Source organism: Dama dama, chromosome 13, assembly GCF_033118175.1.
Source record: "Dama dama isolate Ldn47 chromosome 13, ASM3311817v1, whole genome shotgun sequence".
In the NCBI taxonomy this organism is placed as follows: domain Eukaryota; kingdom Metazoa; phylum Chordata; class Mammalia; order Artiodactyla; family Cervidae; genus Dama; species Dama dama.
The window spans coordinates 18,258,959-18,275,858 of NC_083693.1; the positions used below are offsets into that span (position 1 = coordinate 18,258,959).

General features: G+C 37.1%; 1 long non-coding RNA gene across 1 annotated transcript; it reads left to right on the plus strand.

Annotated features, from left to right (window-relative positions):
- The first annotated feature begins 880 nt into the window (after positions 1-880).
- Positions 881-15,097, plus strand: LOC133068339 (uncharacterized). Its single transcript, XR_009695494.1, has 3 exons — positions 881-1,045; positions 2,534-2,709; positions 13,471-15,097. It is a non-coding gene; the product is annotated as an uncharacterized LOC133068339 (long non-coding RNA).
- The last annotated feature ends 1,803 nt before the right edge of the window (positions 15,098-16,900 follow it).

Sequence of the window (16,900 nt, forward strand, 5' to 3'; positions counted from 1 at the left end):
TACATACATATATAATTTAGCAGCATATGGGAAATATGGAAAGAATCCTATAGCCTTAATCTGAATAAATGAGTCTTAATCAAACCTTTAGAGAAGCTGGTCTACAAGATCAACTCTTACATACCAAAGGTCCAGGAAGAATGAAAGAACCGGGCACGTCTGAATTGATCCTGCAGGGGCAGGTCCCATCGTGAACGTCCCTCAGGATCAGTCTCCCCGGCTGGCCTGGGGCCATGTGCTTGTAACCACACGGGTGAATATCCTCAGCCAATCACAGACAGCAGAAAGCAGTCAAACATTGCTAGAGTCCATCCTTGGCAGGTGAAGGATTTGGATTCAGTTTCAAAAACATTTATTGAATAGAAATTGAAAAAAAAGAAACAGTCTGGGTGCGATGGCTAATTTTGTGTCAACCCGAATGGTCCATGGGGTACCCGGATTAAATATTACTTCTGGGAGTGCTTCTGAGGGTGTTTCCTGATGAGATGAACTTTTGAATCAGTGGACTCAGTAAATCATCCTCTTCAACATGGATGGCTTCGCTGGTACCTCAGCTGGTGAAGAATTGGCCTGCAATGCAGGAGACCTGGTTTCCACCCCTGGCTTGGGAAAATGCCCTGGAGCTGGGAGAGACTGCCTACTCCAGTGTTCTGGCCTGGAGAATTCCATGGACTGGAATTCCATAGTCCATGGGGTTGCAAAGAGTTGGTCACAACTGAGGAACTTTCACTCTCACTGCAATGAGTGTCATAAAAGCATAAAAACACATGTGTGCATCCAATCTGTTGAGGGCCTGGATAAAACAGGAAGCAAAGGAGGGAGGACTTTGCACCCATCTTCCTGCCTCACTGCTTGAACGGGACAGTTCACCTCACCTTCTGCTGCCTTTAGGCTGAGGTTTACAACGTTGGCTCCCTAGTTCTCAGACCTTCAGATTCAGACTAAATTATACCACCAAATTCCAGAGTCTTTGCTTGCAGACAGCAGACCGTGAGACTTCCCAATCTTCATAATCACGTGAGCTAATTGCTGAAAACAAATATCTGTTCGTATCTTATTGGTTCTGTTTCTCTGGAGAAGTCTGATTAACACAGTCAATATACAAAGGCAAATGGAAAGCATCCTTTCCCTTTAGCTGCCTCCTTTAGCTGAAGGGGCAAATGCACGGACAGGTTCAGGTGGGATGTTCTCTGAAAAGCAAAGTGAAGGTATTAGCAGGGAGATACCCTATAAACATGAAAATAGAAAAAAGGCAGATAAAGTTACCAACCGTTTTATCTCCTTTGGGCTTCCCAGGCAGAGCTAGTGGTAAAGAACCTGCCTGCCAGGACAGGAGAGATGAGAGATGCAGGTTCAGTCCCTGGGTCAGGAACATCCCCGGGAGGAGGGCAGAGCAACGCACTCCAGTATTTTTGCCTGGAGAGTCCCCCAAACAGAGGAGCCTGGAGTGCTACGGTCCACGGGGTCACAAACAGTAAAATGACCAATTAAATACGTATGCAGTTTCAGGATGAGTATTCTTGGTTTTTAGTCTGGGCTCACTCAAGCCATATTACTTGAAGAATGCGAATTACTTAACTTCTCTGTGACTGAGCTTTCCATTCTCTAAAGTGGTATCTATCTCATAGATATATTATGGAGATAAAATACGAAAAAAGTAAAGCTTTTAAGTATAGAGCCCGACAAACAGTGAAAGCTCTATAAGTTGCATTTATTGTTTTATTATTATTGTAGCCAAATGGAAATGCCCTTTGAGGACATAAATACAAAAATAGAAACTATGCCAGCTATTGGTCTTCTCTCTGACCAGACTGAGATTTTTTACAGTCTCATCAGAGAGACTGTAGGAGATTTTTACAACCTTCTTCCAGGAAAAAAAAAAAAAAGAAAGGTTCATGCAGAAAACTGCCTGTCTGAAAGGTTGCCCTCCTAGTCATCTTTGGCCTTTAACCTATGCCTTGCCCCCTCCACCTATATTTACTTCCATTTAGAAATCTCCCAGATATGATTTTGTGGGTTGACAGTCTAATTTCAGAAGAAAATATTTGGGCCTGAAACAAAAATGCAAAATAGCAGAAGGCTGAGACTGTTGTTCCCAGCAACTGGCACAGGAACTGAAAACACAGTTGGCTTCATATTTCAGGTTCAACTTAAAGCAGGTACCCGAGGCAATGAAGTTTCCTTGCCCCTTGAGTTTGAATATTTCAAATTTGTCTGCAGAAGTGAGCGAGGTGACCTAATTGTACCTCTGCTTTTCACATGAATTTATCTTCTTGAGTGACAGGATGTTGCTTTTTTAGGCGGGGGCCTTCCATTTAATAATTCAGTAATTAGATGCACGGCTGTCAGCTGTGAAATCCCTAACAGCTTTGCAATGACAACATATTGGAGGCTTTGTGGTCCTCCAAGGTCTCTCTCGATGTCTTTAACAGGAAGGACAGAGGTAGGTGAGAGCCTGACTCAGGCGTGTGCCAACCCAGGTGTGGAGGCGGCTGTGGGTTTATAGCCAATGCCTTCATTTCCTCTCTTTCAGATCACATTAGGCATGGTCTGAGAGAGTGGAAAAGAGTAAAAGTAAAATGCCTTATCATCCGTGCACTATGTTTCTGGCTGAGACTTTAGCCAAGGGGTCATTCGGTGAACATCACCTTGCTGGCGATGCACAGAGCTATCTCAACATGTCATTGTGTAAATTCTGTCTGCATAAAGGTATGTGCTTTTATTTTGAGACTCAAAAATTTATTTTGCAAGTAATGTATATATATTTTTTCTTTCTAGCAGAAACCACCAAGGAAACAAAGAAAGGGGGAAAATGCTAACAGCAGCATGTTAATTAGCAGATACACCCCAGCACTTTGCATTAGCCAACTTAGGCGCATTATGTTTTATGTCTTTGTTCACTGGCCAGGACTTCCAGCAGCCTAATAATTCACTCACAGAGCAGCTTTATCAAGAAGACACTGTGTTTTAGAAACTCTAAAAGGTCATTTAGAGCAGTAACAAATTACTGCTTTTAATAAAATGCTTTTTTTTTTCACTCAATAGGATACTGTAAAAAAAAAAAAAAAAAAAGGAGTCTATAGAGAAGTAGTCTATAGAAAAGGAACATTTTTATCTTTGAGAAAATAATACCAGGGAAATGATAATGTAGTTTAGAACTCATGGTACAAAAGGCAGATAAAGAGCCTCACTCTCTGACATCTCTCTGCTGCTTTCTCATCAACCTGTCTGATCACTCCTTTATAGCCTCCTTCACAGGCAGCTCTGTCTGGAAGCTCTCTCTCTCTCCAATGCTGGGTTCCACCAAAATCAGTGCTTAGCCTTTTGTTTTTCTCACTCTCCATATCCGCTAATGTGATTCAATTCATTAGTTTTTCAAAATGAAGCACATATCAGAATAATTCCTGATGATACTTTCTAACCACGCAGATTCCTGGCTATCACACCTGCTCTGCTAAGTGAGAATTACAGGAGGCTGAGCCCAGGAATCTCTATTTTCACAACTTTTCCAGGTGATGCTAGATGTGGGAATCTTGTTTGTAACCCACTAGCATCCTATAGGCTGCCAAAGATCATAAAAGTCATTTGTATTTTAAGCTCTAAGCTCTCTCCCTTCAATCTCAGGCGTGGCTGTCTAACTCCTGATAAGTGGATAAGTGTTAATGTCTGGATGTCACTCAGATCCTTCATATGCAACTCACGCCAAAGTGGTTTCATCCCTTGTCTTCACTGAGTGATTGTTATATCCAAGCTGGCAAGCGATGCCTTAGACTCCTGTCTGTCCCTCATCCTCCACATTTACGCATCAAAGTCATTTTCTTCTCCCAATCCTAGTCTAGGGTCTCAATCTTTGCGTGGGCCAGAGGAACAATCACAAACTCCTAAGCTCTGAATTTAAACAGAGTTACCTGCCACTTATGGTTTTAGCTGCCTCATAATCGTATCTGGAATTTCTATTTTCTTGCTTTAGCAGACTCTGGATCTAACACCTGGGACGTGAGATTCTTGCTCCTAAAAGGACTCAAATAACTTCTAAGCCTTAGATGTGTGCTGCCTTAATTACTTCAAGTTCCTCTGGCCCCGGGAGCCTCTCTCTTTCTGTTTATCAGGGACTGCCTTTAGGTTTGGGAGGCTTACAGTGAACCTCTGTGATCAGACCCCCAGCTCCGTTAAGGATATGTAGAAGGAAGTTTTTGAAATTTAGAAATCTTTTATTTGCTTGACAAAGCTAGGCTTTTAAGACCATGGACTTAAAAAAAAAGTTAGTGTGAAATTCAAGCTGAGCAATGAGTTCTTTGTCCTACATGGCATTTGCTGTCCCCCTGAAACAATTAATGCCATTGATCCAATGGGTGAGAAACCTCAGGGCAAAGTGATTGACAGGGAAGGGAAAATACACTGTTTTCAGTATCACCCGCCCCTGTGTCCCCACTTTCTCCCCCTGCCAGACCTTTGCACCTTTGAAAAGCACATTTGTTCTCAGGAAAGTGTTCTTCACTCTCCCTCCCAGGAAGGAGGGTGTCAGTTTTCTGGGTGGACTGTCCCAGTGAGGGAAAGCTCACCCACCCTCAGAGACTGGAGACTGTGTTGAGTCCCATCTGGGTCAAGCAGACCCCATCTTTAACAGCACAGGACAGAAATAAACTCCCTGAAATGAACAGGAGCTCCTTTACACCCAGAGGAGGCCCAAGTGGTATGGCAGGGGAAATTCCTACTGCCTGAGTTCTCGGGATATAGGACCCTCATCATGTGTGGCTTTGTATTTTTATACCTTGCCTTTTAATATCACTCTCTATATCCATTCCTGTTGGCTGACTAGAAAAAGGAAAATGAAAACTGGCAACAGAAAATGGGAGAAGCAGGGAAACAGACAGCTGGGGTGAAGCCAGATGTTTTTTTGTTGTTGTTGTTGTTTCTATTTTCTTTACCTCTTTTTTCAAGTAAACCCTAGGAAAAATAATGCCAATGGGAGAAAACTTGGATTTTTGTACTACTATCTGTTGATAAGGGAGCTGACACATAATTATCAAGGGCTGATGCAAAGTACTTTGTCATAAAACTATCTTGAGTAGAATTAAATCCGTATAATCTTGTATTATGAGTTGGTTAAATACTCAAGCTATTCCTTGATCCTGACACCATACTGTCCACCCCTTGCCACACACACACAAAGTAGGGGGAAATAAATCCCAAAAATACGTTGTCCATGTTAGTTTCAACAGGGCAAACAAAATTTATAAGCACTTTGTTAAGCATAAGTTAGATCCTGTAGGTATTTCAAGCAATTAATGATGATATATTATATTATTTGTTGTAATTATATTTGTTCAAAAAGAATTATGAAGTATAATAAATAGCATATGTCATGGACTGTCCAGATACTTTTATTTTAGCTAGATCATCTATGCATTCCTATAAAGTCTTGTATAAGAGGCGAATTTAACAGTACAAATTAATGAAAGAGAATCTCCTTGATTCATTTACAAGGGATCCACCTATGAAGTACTGGGAAACAATTTTAGAAATCCCCTTTCCTCAACTATTTATGTGCTTTAGACTTCAGTTACGCCAGCAGCTCTTTGCTCCAAAATTGTCTTGCTTTTTCTTTTCCACCTTTTTCCTTTCTCACCCTTTCCATCCACATAATCCCTTTTCTATATTTCTCTTCCTTCAAACTATTATTACTTTATGGCTTACTGTCCTAAGTGATTTTCTCACCCCTCCAGGGTGTTGCTGGTTCTTTGCTTTCTTAGGTCTTCAGATTCTGCATTATAAAAATTCAAAGTGCAGAATGCTGATAATGTTCTGTATGTCATCATTCTCTGTACAGATCCCTAGCACACAGCCACAGTACCTGGGACACAGGAGATGCTTAACAATGGGGCTAAGAGGGAAGAAGAGAAAGGAAGGCTGGAGCACGCGAAAAGGAAAACTTGATTACTTTATTCATTTTTATTGATAAAATTTATTTATTAATTATTAATTTTAATTAATTAAAATTTATTTAGTTATTTTTCAGCTGTCTTTACATGAAAATTTTACAAAAGAAATTTTAAACCTGATGAATGCCCACTTTTTGGATGAATCTTCAAAGACATGAAACTAACATGATTCTTTTTTTTAAGATTTGCATGTGGATAAATGGATGGTTAAACACAGTTGATTGCAAAATAACAGGGGATATTGGAGAAGGTCAATTCAATGTCAGACATTTTCATTTTATCTGGACTCTTGGCATTTAGTTGAATCAGAGCTCCACATGTCAGAGCTGTGTGGGGCTTATTTCTGGCCCCACACAATGAGCAGAAATGATGGTGGAGATGGTGGAGATATTTGTCTTAGTTTTATCTTCTATACATTCAGAGACGTGTGTGGTCAGTCTCAGAGCTGTGTCATTGTGCAAGGGGGAACAGTTAACACAACTTGAGAATAAACTCCTTATCTTATTCAGAGGGCATCCACATATGAAATACTCAGAAAGACTGGTTAAAATTTCCTCTCCACGTGGTGAACATTTTGGCGTTGCCACGGATAGGAAGTTAGAACTGACTTAGGCAGGTGAGAGATGGTGGTGAGTCATGAAAACGATTCAAGTACAAGAGAACTCAAGGCTCAATTAATGAAGAAAATTCAAGGTCATAGGTAAACAAAGAGCAAACCCTAAGGACCCATCTAAAATAACCAAGGGGTTGATTCCCAGGGCTCAGCCCTACCTCCCCAGTACCACTTCATTTTTGTTTTGGATATAATGTAGGTGACACAGATAATTTTGCTTCCATCAGGAACTATAACTAATGCAACCAACAAAAGCATTTCTTGTTTCTTTAAATTTTTACATAGATTTACATTGTCTGTTTGCTCTTCATTTTCAGAATTTCTTAGAGTAAGGGTGCTGATGGCTATTATAACCTTCTAAGTCAAGTTTAGGATTTCATGCACTGTAGCGTTCACAGTTTGTTTCTTGATGTACTTAGGTGGCAGCGAAATGCACAGGTCTCACATGGACTTGAAAATCTTCCAGCGGATTATATTTGCTTCATCATAAGCTTTTACTAAATGTCTGTATAACATTCAGTGTGTGTGTGTGTGATGTCTTTTTATTGCCACTTCCTCTTGTATTTGCTATTTTCTGTCATCACTGCCTTTGCATATGTGGATATGTGATAAGAATCTACACCACTAGCCACTGTCAGGGTAACAGAAGCCCCCAAAAATCTGTAAGTAAATGCAATCTGGAACCTTTTCTTGTATGGCTTTATTTTCAACATGTGAGACCCCAGGGTCTGTCCTCTTGTAACACTAATTGAGAAGTTCTCATGTGACAGAAAGCAGGGGGATGGAATGCAGCATAGGAGTCTAAGTGGTGTCAGGGATAAACCTACATGTTCACAGGCTGTCTTCTGGAGAACCTTGTTGCCAGAGACGCAGTATATCAGAGTTGTGGGATCACTCAGTGCTTAGCTAGGTAACCCAGACTCGCTGGGCTCACTTTGCTTCATTCCTTTGCATATACTTTCCCCTCTGTTAGAAATGTTCTTTCAGGCCTTCTTTATCGCAGAAGCTCCTGCTTATTCTTAGACTTACTTCACATGTAATCCCTCTGCATGCTCTTCCTGTGTTCAACAGCTGCTTTTTGAATTCTTGACTTCCTGCATGTAGTAGGCAGAAAAGTGCTCACCCCACCAAGGTCTCAAAGATGTCCACACCTTAATATCCAGAACCTGTGAAGATGTAATATAACATTGTAAAAGGGAATTAAGGTAGTAGATGGAATTATGGTTGCTAATCAGCTGACCTTAAAATAATGTTGTCCTGAGGGAGAGGGGAAGAAAGAAAAGATTATACTGGTTTTCTCTGCCTGGGTCCAATGTAATCAGACAGGAAAGAGGGAGGCAGAATCAAAAAGATGGTATCACAAGAAAGATCTGATCAGTGTTGCTTGATTGAAAGATAAGCATTACAATTTAAAAATAAATTAAATATTACCTAAATCAAGCTCTGAAACCATGAAATTCTTTCAGTGAGTTCTGTTAAGCTTCCATAGAAAATATAATTTCCATGCCAATTAAGTTATTCCATACTATGGGAATATAAATTGGTGAGTTGGTGATGGACAGGGAAGCGTGCTATGCTGCAGTCAATGGGGTTGCAAAGAGTCAGACACTGAGCGACTGAACAGAACTGAACCGTGCCACTATGGAAAATAGTATGGAAGGAAGTTCCTCAAAAACCTAAAAATACAGTTACCATATATGATCCAGAAATCCCATTCCTAGACATTTATTCAGACAAAACTATGATTAAAAAAGATATAAACACCCCAATGCTCATTTCAGCACTATTTACGATATCCCAGACATGGAAACAACCTATATGTTCATGGGCAGATGAACGGATAAAGAAAATGTGGTATATATATATACAATGGAATATACTTAGCCATAAAAAAGAATGAAATAATTCCATTCGCAGCAACATGGATGGGTCTAGAGATTATCTTACTTGTTAGTGAAGTAGATCAGAAACAGACAAATATCATGATGTCTTATATGTGGAATCTGAGTTATGACACAAATGAATTTATCTACAAAACAGAAACCTGCTCAGAGGCATAGAGAACAAACTTGGGATTGCCAAGGTAGGAGGGTAGGAAAGGGATGGACTGGGAGTTAGGAAGTAAAGCCAATTATTAGATGTATGTAATGGATCAATAACATGGTCCTACTGTATAGCACAGGGAACTATATTCAATATCCTATTATAATGGAAAAGAATATGAAAAAGAATATGTAACTCAATCACTTTGCTATACAGCAGAAATTAACCCAACATCGAAAATCAACTATACGCCAATAAAATAAATTTTAAAAAGAGTTATTCCATACTAGATATGGAAAAGTTCAACATGCTGCTAATCCCTTTTCTGAAGCTAGTCCAATCCTATTATTAAATCCTGCTGCTGCTGCTAAGTCACTTCAGTCATGTCCGACTCTGTGCGACCCCATAGAGGGCAGCCCACCAGGCTCCCCCGTCCCTGGGATTCTCCAGGCAAGAACACTGGAGTGGGTTGCCATTTCCTTCTCCAATGCATGAAAGTGAAAAGTGAAAGTGAAGTCACTCAGTCGCGTCCGACTCTTAGTGACCCCATGGACTGCAGCCTACCAGGCCCCTCCATCCATGGGATTCTCCAGGCAAGAGTACTGGAGTGGGGTGCCATTGCCTTCTCCATATTAAATCCTGAGGGAGACACAAAAGGAAATTAGGAATTCTCATATCTCATAAAAATAAAGCCACAAAAGTTCTAAGAAAAATACTAATTCTACAGCTATTACTATCATTATTACATTATTTATTGTGCACTTGTTATATTTCTGGAACCAGGTTAAGAAGCATCATCTCAGGTAATCCTTGCAACTTTATTAGTCACAGTTTATAAATTACAGAACTAAGGCTTAGTTTTCTAAGCCTTTTATTAAATAAATAATTCAGAGTTACAAAGCTAACAATTGGTAGGGTGAGATATTCCCAGATTTATCAAACTATAAATGTATTAAATAAGAGTAATAATGTCTTAAAATAATCATCCTTGACTCCCAAGTAGTGTGTATCCTGGGGATATATAGGACGCTTCATATCAGGAAGTACAAATATACCTAAAGAGCAAACAAAAGCTACCAGAATCTCAGAAGCCAAATTCATCCATTTTCAATAAAAAATTAAACAACAGAAAACAAAATCAATATACAAACAGGCAAAATCAGAACCCAGTAAAATAAGAAAAACATTGCTTTCTTAACCAAAAAGGATAAAAATTCCAGTTGTAGTTAAACAATAAATGGAGAAAAAATTTAACAATTCCTATTAAAGACAGAAGCATGACTATAATACCTACAATTTGTTCATTGCTCAATATTTTTGCAACTTCTAGTCAATATAATAATACATTAAACAAGAATAATGTTTATTAGGTAGAATGAGACAAAAACTTTATTTGAAAATAATGTGGTAACATACCTAGTAATTCCATGAAAATCACTGACATATTGAGAACTAATGGCATTTTATAAAATGATGGAATAGCTGGTAAGTACAGAAAAATTGCTAACTTTCCTATAAAATATCAGTAAGAATCCAGAACCTATTAAAAGAAAAAGAATAAGATCCCACAACAGTCCAAAACATTAAATTTTTAGAATTAGCATAAGTGGTAGCTCAGATGGTAAAGACTCTGACTGCAATAGGGAAAACTCCCTGGAGGAGGAAATGGCAACCCACTCCAGTATTCTTGCCTGGAAAATTCCATGGACAGAGGCGCCTGGGGGGACCACAGTCCATGGGGTCGCAAAGAGTCGGACATGACTAATCAACTAACACTTCAACACTTCAAAGAGAAATATATATAACTTACAATTAAATCACAGAAACTTACAAAGGAAGGTACAAGAAGCACTGAATAATTTTTTAAATAAAATATACAAATACAAATGCATATATTAGTATCCTAATGTCCCTTTGTTCCTGGAAGGTGTACTGAGACTAGGAAAAAATAGCAATTCTTATAACCACTTGCAGTATGGTTAGTGCAAATTCCAATGAAATGCTCTAAAACTTATAAATATATTCTAAGGTTAATCTAGAAGAATAAATAGATGAGAATAGAAAGAAATAGTTGAAAATGTACATAAGTAGAGGCATACTTACTTTACAATTGTATTAAAACTTAAAGCTACAATAATTATAGAAGTTACTCAGGAATATACTTAGGGAGTTATTAAAAAATATTTATGATTCTAAAGTAAATATCTTTTGGTTGGTGTGTTTGTGTGTTTGTATTTCAGTTTATAACATGATAGTGAAAACATTTCAAAGACATGAAAAGTAATCAATTACTCAATAAATCATCATGTGAAAACCAGCTACTATTTTTCAAAAGTACGCTAAATATTTTTATTACAGTCATGCATAAAATAATTTTTCCTTTAAGCTCAGAACAATTATGAACAATTACATTACTTAATTTGAGGAAGGAAAAGGAATTGCTACAGTGTAAAAGTACTGGGAAAATTACAGATAGATACTGACATATAAAATTTTTATACTTCTTGTAACCTTAAGGCAAAGCTAAAAATAAAAAAATGGAAATATATTTACAACAAATTAAAAAGACAAAGAATTTTTATCACTTATGCTTAAAGACTTAAAACCCAATGAATAAGATATTCAACATTCCATTTAAATATTCAAAAGATTTTAACAAAAATTTACATATGCAAGGTCATAAATCTTCAATAAGCAAATATTGAATGCTAGACTTTCAACCTAACAATAAAGAGAAAAGTTAAGAACAGTCTAATATTGGAGTTTGTTTTTTGGCCTAGCAATTAAAACAATTCAGCTAAATTTGAACAGATTTGTTTCTGATGAATTAGCCACTTTCTATAGGTGAAAATATAAATTATCAAAAGTATCTTGAAAGCAACTTGTCAGAGTATTGTCAAAAATCAAGAATATTTATGCATTTTGTTTTATTAATTTCATTTCTATATATCTACCATACGACCATAAGTAGTATGTTTACAAACTTTGTACATAGAATGCTTATTATGGTATCGTTCTATTTATTTATTTTTGGTTGTACTGGGTCTTCATGGCTGCATGCGGGCTTCCTCTAGTTGCAGAGAGTGGGGGCTACTCTTCTTTTCTGTGGTGTGTTAGCTTCTCATTGTGGTGGCTTCTCTTGTTGCAGAGCGCAGGTCCTAGGTGCATGGGCTTGCCACACACAGGCTCAGAAACTGTGGCTTGCAGGCCCTAAGGTGCTCAGGCTTCAGTGGTGATGCACAGGCTCAGCTACTCTATGGCATTCCTTCCTGGACAAGGAATCGAACCTGTGTCTCCTGCCCTGGCAGGTAGATTCCTATCACTGTGCTGCCAGTGAAGTCATGCTTAAAAGAGCAAAACACTGTTAGCAGTTTTCATGTACAAAAGTATGATAGGTTTCATGAACAAATAAAGATATCATTTTGAGGACTATTTTCTGACACAAGAATTATCCTAATATAGTTTTAAATAAAAAGGCATAATGATCTCTGTTTTGCATTTTATATATATGTATATGTGCATTATATATATATGTGTGTATATATATATATACATACATATATGTGAAGTGTTAGGTAGAGGCATGTTAACCTGTTAACAGCAAGTATCTCTAGTTGATAAGAAAACTTTATTCTTTTTTGTTTCTCTATTTTCTAAATTTAATGTAGTGTCTTTTCTTTTAGCTTTGTAAGTAAGACACAGACATGGACACTGACAGACATACAGATTTCTGAAATAAAGACTGAAAAAAATGTTTCACTATTAGTATTGTCCATTTAAGTAATGGGTAAAAATTTAGAAACGTTATTTTGACACACATGAAGTATCCATTTTTTGTCTGTCCTGAAGCCAAATATAGAATTAAATAGGATAGTGAAGGGATTTACACAGTAAGCTCTGTACCATCAATTTATGAGTTCTAGTAAACTTCACTCTGCTTATAGTTCCTTGCAACTGATGTAGACTTTGAGACTATAGGAGGATTTTAAAAGTGTAGGAAAATTCAAAGTTCCACAAAGAAACCTTGGATTTTACTTGAACTTACTTAAGAAGCATCTTGAAGTCCTTGGGTCAAACTGCATGGCTGTGAATTTTTATGCGAGGGAATGTCAGCCCAGAAAACTTCCTAGAGGAAATTATGGAGGGCAAAATATAGGAGAAAGGGGAGAGTGTATAAAGAAACCTTGACAAAACTTTGAATATAACAATAGAATGGAAAAAAAATAATACAAAGAAACAAATAAAAAATGATTTCTTGATAGCTAGAATTATTTGTTTAAAAGATTATTTTATAAGAAGCAACAAATCATTCTGAGCTTTGACCACTGTGCTCAGTTCTTGTTTAGTTAGCACTCAATTAACTCCACTGAATCTCAGAAAGTGAATTCATTATTTTTGATATTGCTTTAAAAAATGAGAAAAAAAATGTCTTTGAATACATAAGGAATGAAGAAAATATGCAAATAAAAAAATTTACCCTCCGAGCATTAGAAAATATGGCACAAGTTTCCCTCAACTAGTCTAGTAGAGTTTTCTACACTGCATTTTACATCTTTCAATGGGTGTTGAACCATTAAAATTATATTGTGCATAGAGGGGAAAATGTAGAAAAACCAAAAATTTAGGGAGGAAACAAATTTTAGGTTTGTGTTTGCTAGGTTTTGTCTCATTAATCAACTAAGTTAGTCATGTTTAAAAAAGACAGTACTCTGACTATGGCATTCAGAAGTCACAGAGAAATTCTACTGAGAAAAATAATGTTGGAATCTTTTTATTTGTCACTGTATCAAAGAGTGTTTCAAAGATTAAGGGGCTTTGTTCTTTGCTTTTCTCCAAGTTTGCAAGATAATGGAGATTATTTTGTTTTTGCAGATGTTTAAAAACATGATGCTAAAGACAAATTTTTTCAACTAGAACCCTCAAGAAATGTCACTTCTGTGTCTTGCAAAGAGAGCCAGCATTTCCTCTACGTAAACATCTGCCGGGAACATTTTAAAGGGAAGTATTTTAAATAATGACATTTGTAGCTTCTTGTCTTTATTAAGTTTGAAAAAGAAGAGAAAAGAATTTGTGATACATTCCCTCCCAAAGCAACTTTTCTTCATTGACATGGATCAAATTGGCTGATCAGAAAGTGAAAACATTATGTTAGCTGGAAATGTTTAAAATTGTATCAATCATACCTGAGAAGCACTCATAAATCATGGGTTTCTTTAACTCCAAAGACTCCAACAGTTCATTGTAATGCTCACTTGCTTGTGGCAATTATACTATGTTTATATGTACATAATTGGATTTTCTATTAAATCAAGCAAAAAAACCAACAAAAGCGAGAGTCAGGGAACCATAAGTTAGTTATGCGATCTGAACAAAGCAGATTTTTTGTGATTAGAATGGAAACTTCATTTTGTCTAAACCAGTGTAGATGCTTGGGGATAATTCTCTGTAGAAAATGCAAGATATATAGCTGGGCTTTTTAAGGTTCTAAGAAAGAGACATATGCAGATTGCCTTTGGTAATAGGTATTTATGGCAAGGATACCCTAGGATGTAATTTCAGAAGTAATGCTGTCTTGTACTCTGGATTTCACTACTTAAAAGCACTGAGGGTACTGTAGGTATTTTGAAGTATTACAATGACTCCGTATAAAGGTAGTTTAGTAGCTTTCAGATTAGGAACTAAGTTCAAATGATTTATCTTTTTCCACTTTACCAACCTCATTACTTCTTCAAATAAATAATCTGATTGATGGCTTTATGACTATCCCAGGAGTACCCTTACCATCAAGAATTCAGACCAAATCAGCTCAGGGTGCTTGTGTAATGGTCTCCAAGTGGAAGGTTTGTTTTCTCCTGATACATGGAGTTCAAAAACTAAATGACTGACTCAAGTACTTATTTGGGCTCCTCTTGAAGTTAGCAATGACCGTGGTTTATACAGTTAGCCTGGAGTCTTCTGGTAGTAAGTTCAATAAATTAGGAATAGAAAAAAAGTACATAAAGCAAGGATTCAGTTTATATGCCTTCAAATGGACCTCATAGATGTCCCCTAAAGCTAAATTCAGAGACCAATTCTACACCAAAAACTGGTGTTAGTGATTAGTACTTTCAGAATGGTGGAGTAGAAGCTTGTTGAACCCTCTCCTTAGTAAAACAGCAACTTAACTGGTGAAAATAAGAAAAAAAAAAATAGTAGTTTATGAAAAGTGTCCTAAGAGCATACACAGGTTAAGAAATATTTGTTCAAGAAAACCTACTAAAACTCAGTAACAGCAGTGAGAATCTATGTTGTTGAAGCCTCTACCTGCTCCATTAACCCCTCTCTCCTCTCCAGGATTGATATTGGAGAAGGACTACTGCAAGTGCTCTATGCTGGACCAGGGTGACCAAGAAGATAAATGACTACTTGAAAGCATGCCCAAACCACCTACATAATTATCAACATGGAGCTTCACGGGCACAAAAGTCTTAAATACAACTTTTGACCAAACACTGACTCTGTAATAACTAATCCTAATAACCTAATCACCTATTCTAACCTAAGTGTAACTCCCAGGAACCCAAAAATAAAAATTATATCGCCATCCTTGGTAATCTAGAAAACTGTGTGCATGTTCAAGATTGTGCCCTTTCAGGAGAAATCAGAGATGATACTTCTAAGTGCCTAGTCACTGGCTGAAATATATTAAGTAAATAGACATATAGACAGATAGATAAACAAACAAATGAACTCCCTTAACTGTGGTAGCCACCTTCAAGCTACCTATACATCCAGTGGTAAAAGGTAAAATTAACCTTGCTAAGTGGGCTTAAATATGGCCTTTGACTAAGAAGTGGCTTATGTTGATGCAGGGTCAATGCCTAGCAAGCCAGACAACAATATAAAAGCAAGGTTTATAATCTGAGTGGAGAGATTTGAAGTTTCAGATTGTAAGAGAACCAGATTTGCAAAATTAGTTCAACAGGGTCATTAAACAAATAAGCAAACAAATCAGCAAAAAATAATGACAAACTCTGTCATGTGTGAGTTGGGAAAATATTATATGAAGCTGCTAAAACATACAATTTAAATTTTCAGCTTTTAATAACAACAAAAAATTCAGAACTACAAAGAAAAAGGAAATTGTGAATCATGCATTAAAAAAACAAAATGGAAGCTGCTTTTGAAGAGACCCAGTTGAATTTAGCAGACAAATACTTCAAAGCAATAATTGTAAACAAGTTCAAATACTATAGTTTACTATGTTTCAATAATTAAAGGAAGGTATAATGATAATATTATTAAATAATGTAAATCAGTACAAGATATAGGAATGATTGGGTATTTCAATTTCCAAATTTCCAAATGAAAATTCTGATATTAAAAGTCCAACTACATAAAAAATTTACTAGCAGGACTCAGCAATAGATATAAGCAGGCAGAAATAAAGAATGAGAAAACTTTAATATTGATTCAATAGAGATATTACAATCTGAAGAATTGAGAAAAAGGAATGAAAAGAAAGTAAGTCTTAGAAAAATGTGGGACATCAATAAATGCACTAAAATTCATATAATGGGGATATAAGAAGTAAAGGTAGCTCAGTTGGTAAAGAATCCGACTGCAATGCAGGATACCCCAGTTCGATTCCTGAGTCAGGAAGATTCACTGCAGAAGGGATAGGCTACCCACTGCAGTATTTCTGGGCTTCCCCTGTGGCTCAGCTGGTAAAGAATCCACTGGCAATGCGAGAGACCTGAGTTTAATCCATGGGTTGGGAAGATCCCCTGGAGATGGAACAGTTACCCACTCCAGTATTCTGGCCTGGAGAATTCCACTGGGGTTGCAAAGAGTCAGACATGACTGGGTGACTTTCACTTTCATTTTCAAGAAGTAAAGGAGAGAAATGGACAGGGAAAATATTCAAAGAAATATAACTGAAAGCTGCCAAAATTAGATGAAGGCTTTAAACATTCCCCCAAATCAACAAACTCTTAAGTAAGATAAAAGCAAGTACATATATTAACACCCAGACACATCATAGTCAAGCTGCTAGCAGCCAAAATTTAAAATATAATTGTGAAAGCAGAGAGACTAAGGACACATACATGAGGAAATTACACAAAGATTAACACCTGACTTTCTATCAGAAACAATAGAGGTCAGAAGCAGTGGGGTGACATAGTCAAAGTGCTGAAAGTGAAAATAATTGTCAACTAGTGTCAAAAAAACTATCTCTGAAAAAATAAAGGTGAAGTAAACATCTCCTAAGTGAAACAAATCCCAAGATAATTGTTTCCAGAACACCTGCTTTATAAGAAAT